Source organism: Euprymna scolopes, chromosome 29 (genome assembly GCF_053919585.1).
Source record: "Euprymna scolopes isolate OS-2025 chromosome 29, ASM5391958v1, whole genome shotgun sequence".
NCBI classification, from domain to species: Eukaryota; Metazoa; Mollusca; class Cephalopoda; order Sepiida; family Sepiolidae; genus Euprymna; species Euprymna scolopes.
The window spans coordinates 87,577,659-87,599,562 of NC_136510.1; the positions used below are offsets into that span (position 1 = coordinate 87,577,659).

The 21,904-nt window shown below is 35.2% G+C and overlaps 10 non-coding genes across 10 annotated transcripts; all 10 read left to right on the plus strand.

Moving 5' to 3' along the window:
* The first annotated feature begins 95 nt into the window (after positions 1-95).
* Trnas-gcu (transfer RNA serine (anticodon GCU)) lies at positions 96-177 on the plus strand. Its single transcript has one exon. It is a non-coding gene; the product is annotated as a tRNA-Ser (tRNA).
* Positions 178-513: 336 nt separating this feature from the next.
* On the plus strand, positions 514-595 carry Trnas-gcu (transfer RNA serine (anticodon GCU)). The gene has a single exon. It is a non-coding gene; the product is annotated as a tRNA-Ser (tRNA).
* A 131-nt stretch (positions 596-726) lies between these two features.
* On the plus strand, positions 727-808 carry Trnas-gcu (transfer RNA serine (anticodon GCU)). Its single transcript has one exon. It is a non-coding gene; the product is annotated as a tRNA-Ser (tRNA).
* A 5,007-nt stretch (positions 809-5,815) lies between these two features.
* Trnas-gcu (transfer RNA serine (anticodon GCU)) lies at positions 5,816-5,897 on the plus strand. Its single transcript has one exon. It is a non-coding gene; the product is annotated as a tRNA-Ser (tRNA).
* A 1,669-nt stretch (positions 5,898-7,566) lies between these two features.
* On the plus strand, positions 7,567-7,648 carry Trnas-gcu (transfer RNA serine (anticodon GCU)). The gene has a single exon. It is a non-coding gene; the product is annotated as a tRNA-Ser (tRNA).
* A 2,411-nt stretch (positions 7,649-10,059) lies between these two features.
* Trnas-gcu (transfer RNA serine (anticodon GCU)) lies at positions 10,060-10,141 on the plus strand. The gene has a single exon. It is a non-coding gene; the product is annotated as a tRNA-Ser (tRNA).
* Positions 10,142-10,803: 662 nt separating this feature from the next.
* On the plus strand, positions 10,804-10,885 carry Trnas-gcu (transfer RNA serine (anticodon GCU)). The gene has a single exon. It is a non-coding gene; the product is annotated as a tRNA-Ser (tRNA).
* A 3,844-nt stretch (positions 10,886-14,729) lies between these two features.
* Trnas-gcu (transfer RNA serine (anticodon GCU)) lies at positions 14,730-14,811 on the plus strand. Its single transcript has one exon. It is a non-coding gene; the product is annotated as a tRNA-Ser (tRNA).
* A 678-nt stretch (positions 14,812-15,489) lies between these two features.
* On the plus strand, positions 15,490-15,571 carry Trnas-gcu (transfer RNA serine (anticodon GCU)). The gene has a single exon. It is a non-coding gene; the product is annotated as a tRNA-Ser (tRNA).
* A 3,870-nt stretch (positions 15,572-19,441) lies between these two features.
* Trnas-gcu (transfer RNA serine (anticodon GCU)) lies at positions 19,442-19,523 on the plus strand. Its single transcript has one exon. It is a non-coding gene; the product is annotated as a tRNA-Ser (tRNA).
* The last annotated feature ends 2,381 nt before the right edge of the window (positions 19,524-21,904 follow it).

Consider the following 21,904-nt stretch of genomic DNA (forward strand, 5'->3'; position numbering starts at 1 on the left):
TTGATTATAGAAATATAAACAAATGGATTTTATCTAGTTATATATATTTGTTTTAAAGTAATAAGGATATTATGGAGAGCTGTCCTGCTGGAGCTGACGAGGTGGCGGAGTGGTGAAGGCGATGGTCTGCTAATCCATTGCGGTCTCCACGCGTGAATTCGAATCTCATCCTCGTCGTAAAGTGTATTGTTTCTTTTCATTACACTTTTAAAGTTGATTATAGAAATGGAGTTTATCTAGTTATATATATATTTGTTTTAAAGTAATAAGGACATTATGGAGAGCCGTCCTGCTGGAGCTGACGAGGTGGCGGAGTGGTGAAGGCGATGGTCTGCTAATCCATTGCGGTCTCCACGCGTGAATTCGAATCTCATCCTCATCGTAAAGTGTATTGTTTCTTTTCATTACACTTTTAAAATTGATTATAGAAATATAAACAAATGGATTTTATCTAGTTATATATATTTGTTTTAAAGTAATAAGGACATTATGGAGAGCCGTCCTGCTGGAGCTGACGAGGTGGCGGAGTGGTGAAGGCGATGGTCTGCTAATCCATTGCGGTCTCCACGCGTGAGTTCGAATCTCATCCTCGTCGTAAAGTGTATTGTTTCTTTTCATTACACTTTTAAAGTTGATTATAGAAATAAAGAAATGGATTTTATCTAGTTATATATATATTTGTTTTAAAGTAATAAGGACATTATGGAGAGCCGTCCTGCTGGAGCTGACGAGGTGGCGGAGTGGTGAAGGCGATGGTCTGCTAATCCATTGCGGTCTCCACGCGTGAGTTCGAATCTCATCCTCGTTGTAAAGTGTATTGTTTCTTTTCATTACACTTTTAAAGTTGATTATAGAAATAAACACATGGATTTTATCTAGTTATGCGTATTTGTTGTAAAGTGTTATGGTGAGATGAGCAATTCACCACCGGAGCTTTTTATCGAAAGAACGTTGTCACCGGTCACCGGTTGTCAAAGCTTTCCCTGGGCGGGAGCACTTAAAAATGTAACATGCTGTCTCTGTAAATATTCTCAATAAACTTCTCTATTTCTTTATTACTTCAGAACCTCTTTATCCATTTATTTCCCTGGTGGAATACCCCTCTTGAATATCCTTTTATTACGGCCACCCACCGCAGGATATATCAACTGGCGACGAAGATGAGGTACGAATTGTAAATTCATCTAAAAAAAAAAACAAAAAAAAAAACAGGTGGGAACCGAGAACATTCTGAAAATTGTTGTTCACAAAGTTCACTTTTAATTGAAGAAAAAGCTTCTTAGAAAGCGAAAGACTGGTGTCTGCCACAAATTTATGCAAGTAAAAAGTAATTTTTATATTATTGATGTTATATAACGTGTGTGTGTGTGTGTAATTTTTAAAAGAAGTTTACGTGTATCTGCTGAAGTAGACGAAAAAAGAGTCTCTTGAAATTTTGTCAAGTGTTATTTTAACGGTGATTTTTTTCGGAACTTTCCTAGGTGTTAACAATTTTCTGTGAAATAAGCATCTTGTTTTTGAACAATATTTTTTTCTCTCTGTGGTATACGTTAACTTGCTATTGATACATTTAAAAAGAAAATGACATCGGAACAAATAGCGACGTTTACGAAAACGTTAACCGAGAGTTCAATCGCTCAACAAAAAGCCCAAATGGATTTTCAAAAACAAATGCTAATTCAACAAGAACGCTTCGAAACACTTATAATACAACAAATGACGGATAATCGCTTATTTTGTGAAAAGATTTTGCCAGAAAAATCTAAGGAGGGTGCATCCAGATTTTTTTCGGCTGAGGGTATAGCGAACTCGCTTGCAGAGTTTAAATATGACCCAGAAAATGTGACACTTTTCTAGCCTATTATCGTAGGTTTTAAACGATATTTACAAAACGATGCGAGAAGTGGTCGGATGAGGAAAAAATAACACTATTACTCCAAAAAATGGGCACAGAAGAAAATACTAAATTCACGAATTTGATATTGCCTAAAAAACCGGAAGAGATCTCTTTTTCTGAAACGGTGAAAATTTTGTGTGTCATATTCGGTGAAAGAAATAGTCTTTTTCATACACGGTATAGTTGTTTAAATATGTCAAAAGACGAAACTGATGACATTGTCACATATGCGGGCAAAGTCAACGCTCAGTGTGAACTGTTTAAATTATAGGATTTATCAGTGGACATGTTTAAGTGCTACATATTTGTCCAGGGACTGACAGCACCGAAGGACAAGGATTTAAGGTCAAGGATATTATCAATTATGGAACAAGACCCGGAAATGAACTTGCAAAAAGTGACAGAAGAATGTAAAAAAATTGATAAATGTAAAAAGGGACACTACGAGGATAAAGGGAAAAGTTACATCCCAAGTCAAGGTAGTAAAACAGAAGACATTTCCAAAAGACAAAGGGAAAAGTTTTGAATGTTGGACTTGTGCGGGTCCGCACTTAAGAAAAAACTGCCCTTATAAAGACTAACGTTGTACCAAATGTGGCCTAGTCGGACACCGGGCATCCCACTGCCGAACTAAGCAAGACAAAAGACGGAAATAGAAGCCAAAAGTAATTGTGGTCTTGTCCAAAGAAGAAATAAAACTAGGAGGGAAACGGAAATTCGTTCACACACAAATAAATGGTCACTCAGTGAAGCTACTTTTAGACACAGGAAGCGACATATCAATTATCGACTAAGTGACCTGGAAGAGAATTGGTGGTCCAAAACTGAGAAAAACACAAAAAATTGCAAAAGGTGTTTCCGGAGAGCGATTAAAATTAATGGGAGAATTTAATTGCAGTGTTTCTCTTGGATCGAAAACTTTTTCCTAAAACCTTTCAGTTGTTCCAGGAATAAATTCTTGCCTTTTTGGAATTGATTGGATTGTTTTGTTTGATTTATGGGAGCTACCCATAAATTCATTTTGCAATAATGTAAGAGCGTTGGAAAAGAAAAATTCCAAACAAAATGACCATTTTCTGGCAGTGTTAAAAAGTGAATTCCCCAAAGTTTTTTCAGAGGAATTAGGAGTATGCACCAAAACTGAAGTAAATTTTGAATTAAAACAGAATATGAAACCTGTTTTTAGACCAAAAAGAAATGTGCCTTTTTCTTCAAAAGAAGATATTGAAATTGAACTAAAAAGACTACAGAAGAATGGTGTAGTCGAAAAAGTTGACTATTCTGAGTGGGCGAGCCCCACTGTGTATGTTAATAAGAAAAATAAGAAGATTCAGGTATGTGCCGATTTTTCTACAGGCCTTAATGACTGTCTGATGGATCATAGTTATCTACTTCCATCTCCTGAAGACATTTTTACAAAACTTAATGGAGGTAGAATTTTCTCCAAAATCGACTTATCGGAAGCTTACCTTAAGGTAAAAGTCAGTGGAGAATGTTCTAAGTATTTGTGTATCAATACACTTCTAGGACTTTTCCGACTAAAAAGACTTCCTTTTGGATTAAAAGTGGCCCCATCACTATTTCAGCAAATAATGGATACGATGCTTGCTGATTTAGATGAAGCAATCGAGAGGATGAACAGCACCCAATAATGTTGCCCAGTTACAATCTTTTTGGGGGTTGGCTCAATATTATGCTATTTATATTCCAAACATGCATAAATTGAGATCACCATTGAATGATTTGTTAAAAATTGGTCAAAAGAATGCCAAAATGCGTTTAAAGATATTAAAAAATGCCTGCTATCAGATTTAGCTCTAGCATATTTTGATCCACAGAAAGAATTGATTGTTGCATCAGATGCAAGTGACTACGGAGTAGGAGCAGTTCTTCTCCATAAACTTGAAGATGAATCAACAAAGCCAATAGCCCATGCATCCAGATCACTTTTGCCGGCTGAACGAAACTATTCTCAAATTGAAAAAGAAAGCTTGGCGATTATTTATGCCATTAAAAAATTCCATACATTTATTCATGGAAGGATGTTTACTTTGCAAACCGACCACAAACCCTTATTGACTATTTTTGGCTCTAAAAAAGGTATACCTACGCACACTGCGAACAGACTCCAACGATGGAGCATAATTCTACTAAATTATAATTTTAAAATGGAGTACATTTCATCCAAAAATATCGGACATGCAGATGGACTGTCCAGGCTCATCCAAATGTGTGCTGAACCTTTGGAAGACACATTAAAGCTGCATTGACAGAGGAAAAAGAACTCTCCGGATTACTGTGTAACACAATCAGAGAGTTACCAGTGACTCTAGACGAAATAAATAAGGCAGCAGAAAAGGATTATTATATTGTGAAAATGAAAAAGTTGGTGCAACTAAATGGAAAATCAAAGAAAGACCCTGAAATTTTACCATTTTCCATTTGTGCTCAAACCTTGATGTATGCAGACAGAGTCATCATACCGACTACGGTCCAGAGAAGAATTTTAAAAGAATTTCATAGTGGTCATCCAGGCATGTCGAGAATGAAAGCTTTAATGTGTGGATATACGTATTGGCCTAGGATGGACCAGGACATTGAAAAACTCGTAATAGAGTGTCAAGGGTGTCAGCTAGCAGCAAAGGCACCACCTGTGCAGATACAACCGTGGCCAAAGACTGATACACCGTGGACTCGGTTACATATCGATTAAGCAGGTCCTTTAAATGGACATTATTTCTTAGTGGTAGTCGACAGTTTCACAAAATGGCCAGAAGTGTTTAAATACAAACACCCTACTTCGATGAATACAATAGATGCACTAAGAGTTCTCTTCAGTCGTTTTGGAGTGCCTAAAACTATTGTCAGCGACAACGGCACCCAATTTACCAGCAAAGAATTTGAAGAATTCTTCAAGGCTCTAGCCATTGAACATTTAACAACGGCAATCTACCACCCAAGTTCAAATGGCCTAGTAGAGAGGTTCGTCGATACATTCAAAAGAGCCTTGAAGAAAAACCAAGGCATGGACACTGACGAGAAGAGTCTTGAAAAATTTTTATCGGTGTACAGGATAACTCCGAACCCAAACACTGATACCGGTTCGTCACCAGCCGAACTGATGTTTGCACGGAAAATCAGATCTATATTTGACAGAATTTTACCAAGTGCAACCAGAGTAACAACAACAAAAGAAAATTTTCCAACAAGGTTTTACAAACCTGGTGACAGAATATTCTTCCTGAATTACAGGAGTGGAAAAAATTTTTGGGAGGAGGATATTATCATGAAAAGAATCGGACACATGCTATATTCTGTAAGAAGTAATAAATTCGACTGTCGCAGGCATATAAATCAGCTAAGACCTCGACACACTGATGACTACAAACAGGCAGAAGAAAATAACCTGCCCCTAGAGGGTTTGTATGATTCTTTTAATATTCCCCAACCCTTAACAGAACTTACTCCAAATTTGAGAGTTCCAGCTTCTCCACCAACTCCACCCACTCAAACGATATTGAGGAGAAAAAATACATGGGTGAAAAGAAAAGTTAACCGGCTGAGCCCCAAGCCAAAAAGCAAACGATATTAAGCCAAATTCTCTTGGGAGAAATTGTCTTAGGATGAGGTGTTATGGCGAGATGAGCAATTCACCGCCGTAACTTTTTATCGAAAGAACGTGATCACCGGTTATCGGTTGTCAGAGCTTTCCCTGGGCGCGGACACTTAAAAACGTAACATGCTGTCTCTGTAAATATTCTCAATAAACTTCTCTCTTTCTTTATTACTTCAGAACCTCTTTATCCATTTATTTCCCTGGTGGAATACCTTTCTTGAATATCTTTTTATTACGGCCACCCACCGCAGGATATATCATAAAGTAATAAGGACACTAGGGAGTGCCACTCTGTAGGATCTGACGAAGTGGCCGAGTGGTTAAGGCGCTGGACTGCTAATCCATTGGGGTCTCCCCGCGTGAGGTCGAATCTCATCCTCGTCGTAAACTGTTTTGTTTGCTTTTCAGTACACTTTTAAAATTGATTAAAGAAATATAAAAAATGGACTTTGTCTAGTTATACATATTTGTTGTAAAGTATTAAGGACATTAGGGAGATTTACTCTGTAGGAGCTGACGAGGTGGGCTAGTGTTTAAGCCGAAGGACTGCTAATCCATTAGGTTCTCCCCGCGTGAGTTCGAATCTCATCCTCGTCGAATGTAGTTTTATTTTGTTTGTGTGTGTGAATGCACAGATCGACCATGTAACTTATTATAATATCTTTTTCAGTAGTGTGTGGTCGCGACAGAGATAGATTGTTTCAGTGTCAATTGGTATACAATGAAACCGTTTCTCTTACAAGAGAAAGCAAGAGAGATTGTTTCACTCTTATCGGTGAATCTACGAAACTACTATGCGCTTGCAATAAGCAGTAGATCAACGAAACTTATCACAGTTATTAGTCATTCTCTATATAGGACCCACTCAGAGGTATGCATTTTTCCCATCGTTTGATGCAGCTCTGGAGACCGTTTTTGTAGAACACCGAAGGTTGGTCCTCCACCCATGACGTGACTTCAGAAATCAAGGCTGCATCATCTGGAAAACGCTTTCCCTTAAAAACAACTTCATGGTTGGGTGAAAGTCAGAGGTTGAAAAGGTCAGGAGAGAAGGGAGAATGGGGAAGGATTTCATAACCACACGCCCGTGCTTCTGATCTGGCGACAGGCGAGTTGTGGACCAGAGCGTTGTCCTTCAGGAGGAAATTGTTTCTGTCTCAACTGGCATTGCTAGATAGACAGAGACGGAGAGAGACATAGAGAGAGATTTTATTCAATCTTAACTGTGATACAACAGAATTCTCTCTTTCTGGAGAGAGTGTGTGTGTGTGTGTGTGTGTGTGTGTGTGAGAGAGAGAGAGAGAGAGAGAGAGAGAGAGAGATTCAAACTCATGTGTTATACAACGAAGCTGTCATTTTTTTTTACTGAAAAGAAAGAGAGAGAAAGAGAGAGAGAAAGAGATAGAGAGAGAGATTCAAACTCAAGTGTTATACAACGAAGCTGTCTTTTTTTTACTGAAAAGAAAGAGAGAGAGAGAAAGAGAGAGAGAGATAGATAGATAGATAGATAGAGAGAGAGAGAGAGAGAGAGAGAAAGATTCAAACTCAAGTGTTATACAGCGAAGAAGCTAAGCTAAGTTGTCTTTTTTTACTGAAAAGAAAGAGAGAGAAAGAGGCAGAAAGAGATAGAGAGAGAAAGATTCAAACTCAAGTGTTATACAACGAAGCTGTCTTTTTTTTACTGAAAAGAAAGAGAGAGAGAGAGAGAGAGAGAGAGAGAGAGAGAGAGAGAGAGAGAGAGAGTTTAAAACTCGACTGTGGTACAGCGAAAGTGTTTCTTTCATCCAGTGAGACTTTTAAGCGGCCAAGCAAACGCAAATTCAAACTGAATCCTTACCAATTCAATATATGAATTTTTGTATGCATTTGCGGGTAATTTTTGACAATTCCAGATTTTATCAACTACAGCTTTGCTATAAGCAAGGAAGGCAATGTTCAGCGTTTACATAAACAATGTAAGCTGTGTCAATATACTTCACCATCTAAGGAAAAGGTGATGTTGTCTGTTTACGTAAACAATATCAGTAGTGGCAACAACAAACTGTCGTGTCATGACGAGGTGGCCGAGTGGTTAAGGCGATGGACTGCTAATCCATTGGGGTCTCCCCGCGTGAGTTCGAATCTCATCCTCGTCGACTATATTTTTATTTATTTTGTCTGTGTGTGTATGCACATTAACTATCTCTCTGATTATATGTTCTCTTTCAATATTTAAAATACAATCTGGGTTTAATTTACTACTTACTTTAGTAAGTGATACATTAAATCCAGGCGGTGGCCGTTCTCAAGTAATAAAGGCCTGTGCAGTGGTGAAGTGACGTCATGCATGCGGTAGTAGCAAGTTTTGTCGAAAACTCAAATCAGTCAATAATGAATGAGAATTAAAAAATAAGCATCAGAAAACTGTAAGAATTTCATTAAAAATCAATTAAAAAAGAAACGCGATTTTATTTATACTGAACTAGGTTTATGGTTTTTATTAGAAATCAATTAAAAATATATATAAATATGTCAAAACGTAAGCAATTCTAGTCATTTTACTCGCTCAATATTTAAAAACATATCATAACAGATTTTATCAACAAAGATTTTTAATGAAAGATCAAACCACTCGTGACCCACTGGGTCAGTATTTGTGATATATTTTAAAGTATATTTGTTATTTAGTTGATAATTTGTTTTTTTTTAATTTTATTTACGTTAATTCCAAAGTAGAGGGATTTTACAAAGTCTGATACATTGTGATGTCGTGACAGACTTTTTTTTCTCAAGTTTACTCCTAACAATGCATATCGCCATTTGGCTACTAGTTGGGACGATGCCTAGGAAAGATTAACAAAATCTTAGTTAACGTTACATTTATATTTCTGCATCTCAGTACAGCAAGGGAAGCAGGGGGCAGAAAGGGAATTCCAAAGTCTAGATGTTCAAGTGAAGACATTATTAGAATAGAAAGCTTTCTGGTATTTAGAGACATCAACAGTAAAGAGGTGAGATTTTGTTGCTAAGCGGGTTTGTCGGGGATATGTATGTCGAGGGACACAAGTAAAAGGAATACTTCAGAGCACATTCTATTAAAATATTTGTAAAACACGTAGAGGGATGCCACATTGCAGCGATGGAACAGAGGTCGGTGCTTAGTTGACAAAGTGGAACCGTTTAGTTTGAAAACTTTTTTTTAAGCAAGGATTAAAAAATACCGCGGCACCAAATGTTTCAGAACTGGAATAAAGGGAGACAAATGTCTCCTTTTATTCGAGTTGGGAACTTCGATGCCCTTAAGCGCCAGAATGAATCTCCCTTTCTATTGCTGGCTGTAAACAAAAGTTAGTCGCAATGGGCCACCGTATATAAAAAATGATCACATTTCACTTATCAGTTTTTGCCGTTAAAAAAATTCCACTCGACCGATTTTCCATTTTTTTAATTCTCGTAAAGAAATACATGGGTCTTTTTATTTAATATATTTTATTCTTCTTGATGGAGTGATTTTTTTTTTTAATCTAAAAAAAAAAAAAAACATTGAACGAACCAGAACAAATTATTGTAGGTATTAAATCTTTTCAGGACAAAATTGTAAAAATGTGAGGTTTCACTTAAAGAAAATCAACGTGGCTTAAAGAAAGGCTTTAAACTTTTGACTTTACAGGTAAACTTGCACAAAACTATTCTTTTTTGTTTTAAATTAGATTATTTTATTTATTGATCTTTTATCTTCAATTTGTGATATATAAATCTGGGGTAAGAAAATTAATTATTTTCATTTTAATAGACATTTAAAAATAGGGGAGGGGTAATTAAAAAAAAACGTTTGTCTAGAATATTATATTCGGTTTATTGGAACGAGCAAAAAATTTCGCATTAAACCTGCAAATATTTTAAAAATTGAGGCAATAGAAAAATTTTGATAGATTTTTAAATTGAAAAAATTGAAAAAATTTAACTCGTAAAATGCAATTCATTTTATTACGTAAAAAAATGGCTGCATGAGCGCGCAGGCACTTTGTAAACACTGTTGTTGTTTTTTTTTTCAAATAAAAAATAATATTTCTATTATTTTTTAAGAAAAATTTAATAGTTTATTTTGGAAATATATTCAATACAGAAATATTATTAACAACTTTTAAAAAGAGAAATTACGAGTTTTTTATATTTTATTCGCAGTTTTCTGTAAAGGTTGTAAAAAATTCCTAAAAAATTCCGACCTAGTGATACAACAAAACTGTCTCAACTAGTATACAACAAAACTCTCTCTCCTAAAGAGAGTGAGAGAAACAGAGAGAGACATAGAAATAGATAGATAGATAGATAGATAGAGAGAGAGAGAGAGAGAGAGAGAGAGAGAGAGAAAGAGAGAGAGAAAGGGGGGGAGATGGTTTCAGTCTTAACTGTAATACAACTAAACTGCCTCTTTCATATAAAGAGATTCTTTAAACTTGTGGTGCGCTATTTTTTTTTCTTTATGATTATTTGTAGCTAAAGGAAGTCAAAGGTTACTGTTTACATAAAGAATATGAGGAGTGTGAACATAAGAGAGATTCAAGAAGACGAGGTGGCCGAGTGGTTAAGGCGATGGACTGCTAATCCATTGGGGTCTCCCCGCGTGAGTTCGAATCTCATCTTCGTCGAGAATTTCTTTTATTTATGTTGTGTATTTACTACATTAAAACTCACACATTCATGCAGTGTTAGTTGCATGGTATCTTTGTACGCGCTGTAAGTGCGGCAGAGACAGATCGTTTCAGTCTCAACTGGTATACAATGATATAATGAAACTGTCACTCTTACTAAATAGACAGAGAAAGATACAGAGAGACATTGTTTCAATCTTAACTGTGATACAACAGAATAATGTCTCTCTTTCTGGGGAGAGAGTGAGAGAGTGTTTCAAACTCAACTGTTATACAACGAAGCTATCTTTTTATACTAGAAAGAAAGAGAGAGAGAGAGAGAGAGAGAGAGAGAGAGAGAGAGAGAGAGAGAGAGTTTGAGACTTGACTGTGATACAACGAAACTGTCTCTTTCATCCAGTGCGACTCTTAAGCGGCCAAGCAAACATAAATTTAAACTGAATTCTTGCAATTCAATATATGAATTTTTGTATGTATTTTCGGGTATATATATTCCAGATTTTATCAACTACAGCTTTGCTATAAGCAAGGAAGGTAATGCTCAGCGTTTACATAAACAATGTAAGCTGTGTCAATATACTTCACCATCTAAGGGAAAGGTGATGTTGTCTGTTTACGTAAACAATATCAGCAGTGGCAACAAGAGAGTGTCGTGTCATGACGAGGTGGCCGAGTGGTTAAGGCGATGGACTGCTAATCCATTGGGGTCTCCCCGCGTGAGTTCGAATCTCATCCTCGTCGATTATATTTTTATTTATTTTGTCTGTGTGTGTATGCACATTAACTATCTCTCTGATTATATGTTCTCTTTCAATATTTAAAATACAATCTGGGTTTAATTTACTACTTACAGTAAGTGATACAATTTACAATCTGGGTTTAATTTACTACTTACGTAAGTGATACATTAAATCCAGGCGGTGGCCGTTCTCAAGTAATAAAGGCCTGTTCAGTGCTGGAGTGACGTCATGCAATGCACGCGGTAGTAGCAAGCAAGTTTTGTCGAAAACTCAAATCAGTCAATAATGAATGAGAATTAAAAATAAGCATCAGAAAACTGTAAGAATTTCATTAAAAATCAATTAAAAAAAAAACGCGATTTTATTTATACTGAACTAGGTTTATGGTTTTTATTAGAAATCAATTAAAAATATATATAAATATGTCAAAACATGTAACCAATTCTAGTCATTTTACTCGCTCAATATTTAAAAACATATCATAACAGATTTTATCAACAAAGATTTTTAATGAAAGATCAAACCACTCGTGACCCACTGGGTCAGTATTTGTGATATATTTTAAAGTATATTTGTTATTTAGTTGATAATTTGTTTTTTTTTTAATTTTATTTACGTTAATTCCAAAGTAGAGGGATTTTACAAAGTCTGAATACATTGTGATGTCGTGATAGACATTTTTTTTTCTCAAGTTTACTCCTAACAATGCATATCGCCATTTGGCTACTAGTTGGGACGATGCCTAGGAAAGATTAACAAAATCTTACTTAACGTTACATTTATATTTCTGCATATCAGTACAGCAAGGGAAGCAGGGAGCAGAAAGAGAATTCCAACGTCTAGCTGTTCGAGGGAAGACATTATTAGAATAAAAAGCTTTCTGGTATTTAGAGACATCAACAGTAAAGAGGTGAGATTTTGTTGCTAAGCGGGTTTAAGGAGTCCTTCAGAGCACATTCTATTACAATATTTGTAAAACACGTAGAGAGATGCCACATTGCGGCGATGGGACAGGGGTTGGTGCTTAGTTGACAAAGTGGAGCCTATTAGTTTGAAAACTAATTTTTCGACCCTATACAGCAAGTAGTAGATGCAACAGCCCAGATGGAACAACAATACTCCATGCATGGGCAAATGATGATCTTGTAAAGGTACAGGATACTCTCAGGTATGGGTAGTCTTCTAGCTCAATAGAGGGAACCCACTTTCTTTGCCGTAGTCTATGCAATGTCCTCTATGTATTTGTTCCAGTTCATATTGCCCGCTAATGTTAGGCTGAAGAGTTTTAAGGAAGAATTCTCACGTAGGGTGTTATTTTTCATGTGCGTAAGTCGTTGGACAGGTGTCTTGTAATTGTGAAAGGGGAGGGGTTAGTCTTACTTGCATTAAATGTTACCATCCATCTGTGACTTCATTCCACTGCTGTCTGGAGGTTATTTTCTAACGAATATGGCATTGTGTTAGATTTATGTAGATCCATTCTCCCCTCATGCATGTTATAGAGCGTTGTATCATCAGCAAATATACCCATCTCGGACACAATCCTATCAGCGATGTCGTTTATAAATAATAAGAGTAATAGTTGTCCAAGGATAGACTTCTGAGGCACTCCCGCATTAAGGTTATGCTGCTTGAAGGTACGTCCATCAATGACAACCTGAATGATCCTATTCTCTAAGAAGGATGTAATTGTATTTAGTATACGTCCAGTTATACCGTTCAATTTCATTTTCATTAGCAGCCCTTCGTGGCAGACTGTCAAAGGGTTTGGATATATCAGTAGCTGCATTCCTGGCTCAGTCCGCTTTATCCAGTATATGGTATATGCTTTCAGAAATGACTGTTAAAATATCTGCAGTAGAACGACAGTGTGTCTGAGTGTATGCGTCTGTGAGGGCGCGCACGCGCGTGTGTGATCTTCCGGAAAGAGAGAGAAAGTGACACTAAGAGAGAGATGGTTTCAGTCTCAACTGCGATACAACGAAACCACCTGACTAGGAGGAGGGAGGGAAAGAGGGAGATAGGGTAGTGTGTGTGTGTGTGTGTATGCGTGCGCGCGCCTAGGTGTGTGAGTGTGTGTGCCTATGTGTGTGCGTGTGAAAGGTTTTTTTTTTTATCTTAACTGTGATACAATTCCAGTGTCAAAAAATCGCCATTAAAAATGCGTGATAAAAACTTGAATAATTAGACTTATTATCTTCCGAAGATTATAACTGCTTTAAAAATGTAATTCAAACTCTATTTTTTTTTCATAAAAGGAGAAAAGACCGAATTTTAAAATAATAAAAGGTTTAATAGCAAAATATGCAATATTTCTTTTTTTTTTTTAATCGGTTTTCTTTAAAAAAGAATTCAAGAAAATCAACGAATTTCGACTTACTCCGAATATATATATATATATATATATATATATATATATATATATATATATATATATAAATTCCAAAAAATCACTTATCTATAAAAAAATACTAATCAATGGGTACTTCCATTCTTTATTGTTAAAAATTTATCCATATTTATATTTTATATTCCATGTCCTTTTTAAATAAAATACTTCTTTAAGCAAGGATTAAAAAATACCGCGGTACGAAATGTTTCACAACTGGAATAAAGGGAGACAAATCTCTTCTTTTATTCAAGTTGAAAACTTCGGTGGCCTTAAGCGCCAGAATTAATCTCCCTTTCTATTGCTGGTTGTAAACAAAAGTTAGTCAACATTTGCCATCGTAACTTGAAAAATGATCACATTTCACTTATCAGTTTTTGCCGTTAAAAAAATTCCACTCGACCGATTTTCAATTTTTTTTTATTCTCTTAAAGGAACACATGAGCTTTTGATTTAATATATTTTCTTCTTCTTTATGGAGTGATTTTATTTTTTAAATCTAAAAAAAACAAAACAAAAAACATTGAATGAAGCAGAAAAAATTATTGTAGGTATTCAATCTTTTCAGGACAATATTGTAAAAATGTGAGGTTTCACTTAAAGAAAATCAACGAGGCTTGAAGAAAAGGCTTTAAACTTTTGACTTTTTACAGGTAAGCTTGCACAAAAGTATTCTTTTTTTTTGTTTTAAATTAGATTATTTTATTTATTGATCTTTTATCTTCAATTTTTGATATATAAATCTGAGGTGAGAAAATTAATTATTTTCATTTTAATAGACATTTAAAACTGGGGGGGGGGTTGAATTAAAAAAAAAACGTTTTGCTAGAATATTATATTCGATTTATTGGAACGAGCAAAAAATTTCGAATTAAAGCTGCAAATATTTTTAAAATTGAAGCAATAGAAAAATTTTGATAGATTTTTAAACCACTTTAAAAAAGAGAAATTACGGTTTTTTTTATATTTTATTCGGAGTTTTCTGTAAAGTATGTAAAAAATTCCTAAAAATTCCGACACACGTAGTGATACAACAAAACTGTCTCAACTAGTATACAATAAAACTCCCTCTCTCTCTCTCTCTCTCTCTCTCTCTCTCTCTCTCTCTCTCTCTCTCTCTCTCTCATAGAGAGTGACAGAAACAGAGAAAGACATAGAAAGAGATAGATAGATAGATATAGAGAGAGAAAAAGAGCGAGATAGAGAGAGAGAGAGACAGAGAGAGAGAGAGAAAGAAAGAGAGAGAGATTTGTTTCAGTCTTACCTGTAATACAACAAAACTGCCTCTTCCATATAAAGATATTCTTTACCGACCAAGCAAATGTGTATTTAAATGTAATTTAAACTTGTGGTGCGCTATTTTTTTTTCTTTATGATAATTTGAGGTAAAGAAAGTCAAAGTTTACTGTTTACATAAAGAATATGAGAAGTGTGAACATGAGTGAGTATTCCAGAAGACGAGGTGGCCGAGTGGTTAAGGCGATGGACTGCTAATCTATTGGGGTCTCCCTGCGTGAGTTCGAATCTCATCCTCGTCGAGAATATTTTTTTATTTATGTTGTGTATTTACTACATTAAAATTCATAAATTCATGCAGTGTTAGTTGCATGGTATCTTTGTACGCGCTGTAAGTGCGGCAGAGACAGATCGTTTCGATCTCAACTGGTATACAATGATATAATGAAACTGTCACTTTTACTAAATAGTTAATAGACAGAGACGGAGAGAGATGCAGAGAGACATTGTTTCAATCTAAAACTGTAATACAACAGAATGTCTCTCTTTCTGGGGAGAGAGTGAGAGCGTGTTTCAAACTCAACTGTTATACAACGAAGTCTTTTTTTTACTAGAAAGAGAAAGAGAGAGATAGGGAGGGAGAGAGAGAGGGGGAGAGAGAGAGAGAGGGAGAGAGAGAGTTTGAAACTTGACTGTGATACAACGGTCTCTTTCAACCAGTGCGACTCTTAAGCGGCCAAGCAAACATAAATTCAAACTGAATTCTTGACAATTCAATATATGAATTTTTGTATGTATTTTCGGGTATATATATTCCAGATTTTATCAACTACCGCTTTGCTATAAGCAAGGAAGGTAATGCTCAGCGTTTACATAAACAATGTAAGCTGTGTCAATATACTTCACCGTCTAAGGAAAAGGTGATGTTGTCTTTTTACATAAACAATATCAGCAGTGGCAACAAGAGAGTGTCGTGTCATGACGAGGTGGCCGAGTGGTTAAGGCGATGGACTGCTAATCCATTGGGGTCTCCCCGCGTGAGTTCGAATCTCATCCTCGTCGACTATATTTTCATTTATTTTGTCTGTGTGTGTATGCACATTAACTATCTCTCTGATTATATGTTCTCTTTCAATATTTAAAATACAATCTGGGTTTAATTTACTACTTACTTTAGTAAGTGATACATTAAATCCAGGCGGTGGCCGTTCTCAAGTAATAAAGGCCTGTTCAGTGGTGGAGTGACGTCATGCAATGCACGCGGTAGTAGCAAGCAAGTTTTGTCGAAAACTCAAATCAGTCAATAATGAATGAGAATTAAAAATAAGCATCAGAAAACTGTAAGAATTTCATTAAAAATCAATTAAAAAAGAAACACGACTTTATTTATACTGAACTAGGTTTATGATTTTTATTAGAAATCAATTAAAAATATATATAAATATGTCAAAACGTAAGCAATTCTAGTCATTTTACTCGCTCAATATTTAAAAAAAAATCATAACAGATTTTATCAACAAAGATTTTTAATGAAAGATCAAACCACTCGTGACCCACTGGGTCAGTATTTGTGATATATTTTAAAGTATATTTGTTATTTAGTTGATAATTAGTTTTTTTTAATTTTATTTACGTTAATTCCAAAGTAGAGGGATTTTACAAAGTCTGAATACATTGTGATGTCGTGATAGACATTTTTTTCTCAAGTTTACTCCTAACAATGCATATCGCCATTTGGCTACTAGTTGGGACGATGCCTAGGAAAGATTAACAAAATCTTACTTAACGTTACATTTATATTTCTGCATATCAGTACAGCAAGGGAAGCAGGGAGCAGAAAGAGAATTCCAACGTCTAGCTGTTCGAGGGAAGACATTATTAGAATAAAAAGCTTTCTGGTATTTAGAGACATCAACAGTAAAGAGGTGAGATTTTGTTGCTAAGCGGGTTTAAGGAGTCCTTCAGAGCACATTCTATTACAATATTTGTAAAACACGTAGAGAGATGCCACATTGCGGCGATGGGACAGGGGTTGGTGCTTAGTTGACGAAGTGGAGCCTATTAGTTTGAAAACTAATTTTTCGACCCTATACAGCAAGTAGTAGATGCAACAGCCCAGATGGAACAAAAATACTCCATGCATGGGCAAATGATGATCTTGTAAAGGTACAGGATACTCTCAGGTATGGGTAGTCTTCTAGCTCAATAGAGGGAACCCACTTTCTTTGCCGTAGTCTATGCAATGTCCTCTATGTATTTGTTCCAGTTCATATTGCCCGCAAATGTTAGGCTGAAGAGTTTTAAGGAAGAATTCTCACGTAGGGTGTTATTTTTCATGTGCGTAAGTCGTTGGACAGGTGTCTTGTAATTGTGAAAGGGGAGGGGTTAGTCTTACTTGCATTAAATGTTACCATCCATCTGTGACTTCATTCCACTGCTGTCTGGAGGTTATTTTCTAACGAATATGGCATTGTGTTAGATTTATGTAGATCCATTCTCCCCTCATGCATGTTATAGAGCGTTGTATCATCAGCAAATATACCCATCTCGGACACAATCCTATCAGCGATGTCGTTTATAAATAATAAGAGTAATAGTTGTCCAAGGATAGACTTCTGAGGCACTCCCGCATTAAGGTTATGCTGCTTGAAGGTACGTCCATCAATGACAACCTGAATGATCCTATTCTCTAAGAAGGATGTAATTGTATTTAGTATACGTCCAGTTATACCGTTCAATTTCATTTTCATTAGCAGCCCTTCGTGGCAGACTGTCAAAGGGTTTGGATATATCAGGAGCTGCATTCCTGGCTCAGTCCGCTTTATCCAGTATATGGTATATGCTTTCAGAAATGACTGTTAAAATATCTGCAGTAGAACGACAGTGTGTCTGAGTGTATGCGTCTGTGAGGGCGCGCACGCGCGTGTGTGATCTTCCGGAAAGAGAGAGAAAGTGACACTAAGAGAGAGATGGTTTCAGTCTCAACTGCGATACAACGAAACCACCTGACTAGGAGGAGGGAGGGAAAGAGGGAGATAGGGTAGTGTGTGTGTGTGTGTGTGTGTGTGTGTGTGTGTGTGTGTGTGTGTGTGTGTGTGTGTGTGTGTGTGTGTGTGTGTGTGTGTGTGCGTGCGCGTGCCTAGGTGTGTGAGTGTGTGTGCCTATGTGTGTGCGTGTGAAAGGTTTTTTTTTTTATCTTAACTGTGATACAATTGCAGTGTCAAAAAATCGCCATTAAAAATGCGTGATAAAAACTTGAATAATTAGACTTATTATCTTCCGAAGATTATAACTGCTTTAAAAATGTAATTCAAACTCTATTTTTTTTCATAAAAGGAGAAAAGACCGAATTTTAAAATAATAAAAGGTTTAATAGCAAAATATGCAATATTTCTTTTTTTTTTTTAATCGGTTTTCTTTAAAAAAGAATTCAAGAAAATCAACGAATTTCGACTTACTCCGAATATATATATATATATATATATATATATATATATATATATATATATATATATATATATATATATATAAATTCCAAAAAATCACTTATCTATAAAAAAATACTAATCAATGGGTACTTCCATTCTTTATTGTTAAAAAGTTATCCATATTTATATTTTATATTCCATGTCCTTTTTAAATAAAATACTTCTTTAAGCAAGGATTAAAAAATACCGCGGTACGAAATGTTTCACAACTGGAATAAAGGGAGACAAATCTCTTCTTTTATTCAAGTTGAAAACTTCGGTGGCCTTAAGCGCCAGAATTAATCTCCCTTTCTATTGCTGGCTGTAAACAAAAGTTAGTCAACATTTGCCATCGTAACTTGAAAAATGATCACATTTCACTTATCAGTTTTTGCCGTTAAAAAAATTCCACTCGACCGATTTTCAATTTTTTTTTTATTCTCTTAAAGGAACACATGAGCTTTTGATTTAATATATTTTCTTCTTCTTTATGGAGTGATTTTATTTTTTAAATCTAAAAAAAACAAAACAAAAAACATTGAATGAAGCAGAAAAAATTATTGTAGGTATTCAATCTTTTCAGGACAATATTGTAAAAATGTGAGGTTTCACTTATAGAAAATCAACGAGGCTTGAAGAAAAGGCTTTAAACTTTTGACTTTTTACAGGTAAGCTTGCACAAAACTATTCTTTTTTTTGTTTTAAATTAGATTATTTTATTTATTGATCTTTTATCTTCAATTTTTGATATATAAATCTGAGGTGAGAAAATTAATTATTTTCATTTTAATAGACATTTAAAACTTGGGGGGGGGTGAATTAAAAAAAAAACGGTTTGCTAGAATATTATATTCGATTTATTGGAACGAGCAAAAAATTTCGAATTAAAGCTGCAAATATTTTAAAAATTGAAGCAATAGAAAAATTTTGATAGATTTTTAAACCACTTTAAAAAAGAGAAATTACGGGTTTTTTTATATTTTATTCGGAGTTTTCTGTAAAGTTTGTAAAAAATTCCTAAAAATTCCGACACACGTAGTGATACAACAAAACTGTCTCAACTAGTATACAATAAAACTCTCTCTCTCTCTCTCTCTCTCTCTCTCTCTCTCTCTCTCTCTCTCTCTCTCTCTCTCTCTCTCTCTCATAGAGAGTGACAGAAACAGAGAAAGACATAGAAAGAGATGGATAGATAGATAGATAGATATATAGAGAGAAAAAGAGCGAGATAGAGAGAGAGAGAGAGAGAAAGAAAGAGAGAGAGATTTGTTTCAGTCTTACCTGTAATACAACAAAACTGCCTCTTCCATATAAAGATACCGACCAAGCAAATGTGTATTTAAATGTAATTTAAACTTGTGGTGCGCTATTTTTTTTCTTTATGATAATTTTAGGTAAAGGAAGTCAAAGTTTACTGTTTACATAAAGATTATGAGGAGTGTGAACATGAGAGAGTATTCAAGAAGACGAGGTGGCCGAGTGGTTAAGGCGATGGACTGCTAATCCATTGGGGTCTCCCCGCGTGAGTTCGAATCTCATCCTCGTCGAGAATATTTTTTTATTTATGTTGTGTATTTACTACATTAAAATTCATAAATTCATGCAGTGTTAGTTGCATGGTATCTTTGTACGCGCTGTGCTTAGGGTTTTTTTTTTATTTTATTTACATTAATTCCAAAGTAGAGGGATTTTACAAAATCTGAATACATTGTGATTTCGTGATAGACATTTTTTTCTCAAGTTTACTCCTAACAATGCATATCGCCATTTGGCTACTAGTTGGGACGATGCCTAGGAAAGATTAACAAAATCTTAGTTTACGTTACATTTATATTTCTGCATATCAGTACAGCAAGGGAAGCAGGGAGCAGAAAGGGAATTCCAAAGTCTAGCTGTTCGAGGGAAGACATTATTAGAATAGAAAGCTTTCTGGTATTTAGAGACATCAACAGTAAAGAGGTGAGATTTTGTTGCTAAGCGGATTTGTCGGGGATATTTATGTCGAGAGGCACAAGTAAAAGGAATCCTTCAGAGCACATTCTATTAAAATATTTGTAAAACACGTAGAGGACAGGGGTTGGTGCTTAGTTGACAAAGTGGAACCTATTAGTTTGAAAACTCTTTTTTAAGCAAGGTTTAAAAAATACCGCGGCACCAAGTGTTTCAGAACTGGAATAAAGGGAGACAAATGTCTCGTTTTATTCGAGTTGGGAACTTCGATTCCCTTTAGCGCCAGAATTAATCTCCCTTTCTATTGCTGGCTGTAAACAAAAGTTGGGCCATCGTAACTTGAAAAATGATCACATTTCACTTATCAGTTTATGCCGTTAAAAAAATCCCACTCGACCGATTTTCCATTTTTTTAATTCTCTTAAAGGAATGCGTGGGTCTTTTTATTTAATATATTTTATTCTTCTTGATGGAGTGATTTTATTTTTAAATCTAAAAAAAAAAAACATTGAATGAAGCAGAAAAAATTATTGTAGGTATTCAATCTTTTCAGGACAAAATTATAAAAATGTGAGGTTTCACTTAAAGAAAATCAACGTGGCTTAATGAAAGGCTTTAAACTTTTGACTTTACAGGTAAATTTGCACAAAACTATTCTTTTTTTGTTTTAAATTAGATTATTTTATTTATTGATCTTTTATCTTCAATTTGTGATATATAAATCTGAGGTAAGAAAATTAATTATTTTCATTTTAATAGACATTTAAAAATAGGGGGGGGGGCTAATTAAAAAAAAACGTTTGTCTAGAATATTATATTCGGTTTATTGGAACGAGCAAAAAATTTCGCATTAAACCTGCAAATATTTTAAGAATTGAGGCAATGGAAAAATTTTGATAGATTTTTAAATTGCAAAAATTGAAAAAATTTAACTCGTAAAATTCAATTCATTTTATTACGTAAAAAAATGGCTGCATGAGCGCGCAGGCACTTTGTAAACACTTTTTTTTTTAATAAAAAATAATATTTCTATTATTTTTTAAGAAAAATTTAATAGTTTATTTTGGAAGTATATTCCATACAGAAATATAACAAACAACTTTTAAAAAAAGAAATTACGATTTTTTTTTATATTGTATTCGCAGTTTTCTGTAAAGGTTGTAAAAAATTCCCAAAAAATTCCGACACACCTTGTTACATTTGACATGTTTGATATAATTTGGCGGTCGGGAAAAATAACGAAGGTCGACACAACAGGAGAAAGGTTCACCACGTGTTTATTCACTTAAAGAAAAAAGGAAAAGAGAAAGAAAAGGACTCCTTACAAGGGAGAGTTAGAAATCAAAGGGACATAACTGAGGATGTTAATGGTTTATCCCTTAATACCTCCGCTTAAACTTATAATTTTGCTTTTACGCGATGTAGGCGAGTTCTAGCCATGGGTTTAGTAAAGCAATCTGCAGTATTTTGGTCAGTCGGCACATAGATTAATTTGATCATACCCTTGTTTATTTTGTCCCTTATGTAGTGGTACTTAATATCTATGTGCTTTACCCGCTGGCTTGTGATGGAATTTTTTGCTATGCAGATTGCACTCTGGTTGTCGGAATATACTATTGCTTGTTCCCATTTCCTTGGGTAGCCCATTTCATTTACCAACTGCGAAAGGTATTGTGCCTCTTGTATAGCTGGCGTCATTGCCGTATATTCTGCCTCACATGTGGATAATGCTACTGTGGGCTGCTTCTTGCTTTTCCAGGCAATGACTGGTCCTTCCTCATTTAGGGAGAAGCAATACCCTGACGCACTCTTTCTGTCTTCAGAGCTACCCCAATCAGCATCAGTATATCCCGTCAATTGCAGGCCGCTTTCACATTTCCTGAAAGATAAACAAAAAAACAAGGGTTCCCTTTAGGTATCTGAATACATGTTTAACTGCATTCCAGTGTTCAATTTTGGGACTTTGATTGTATTGCGA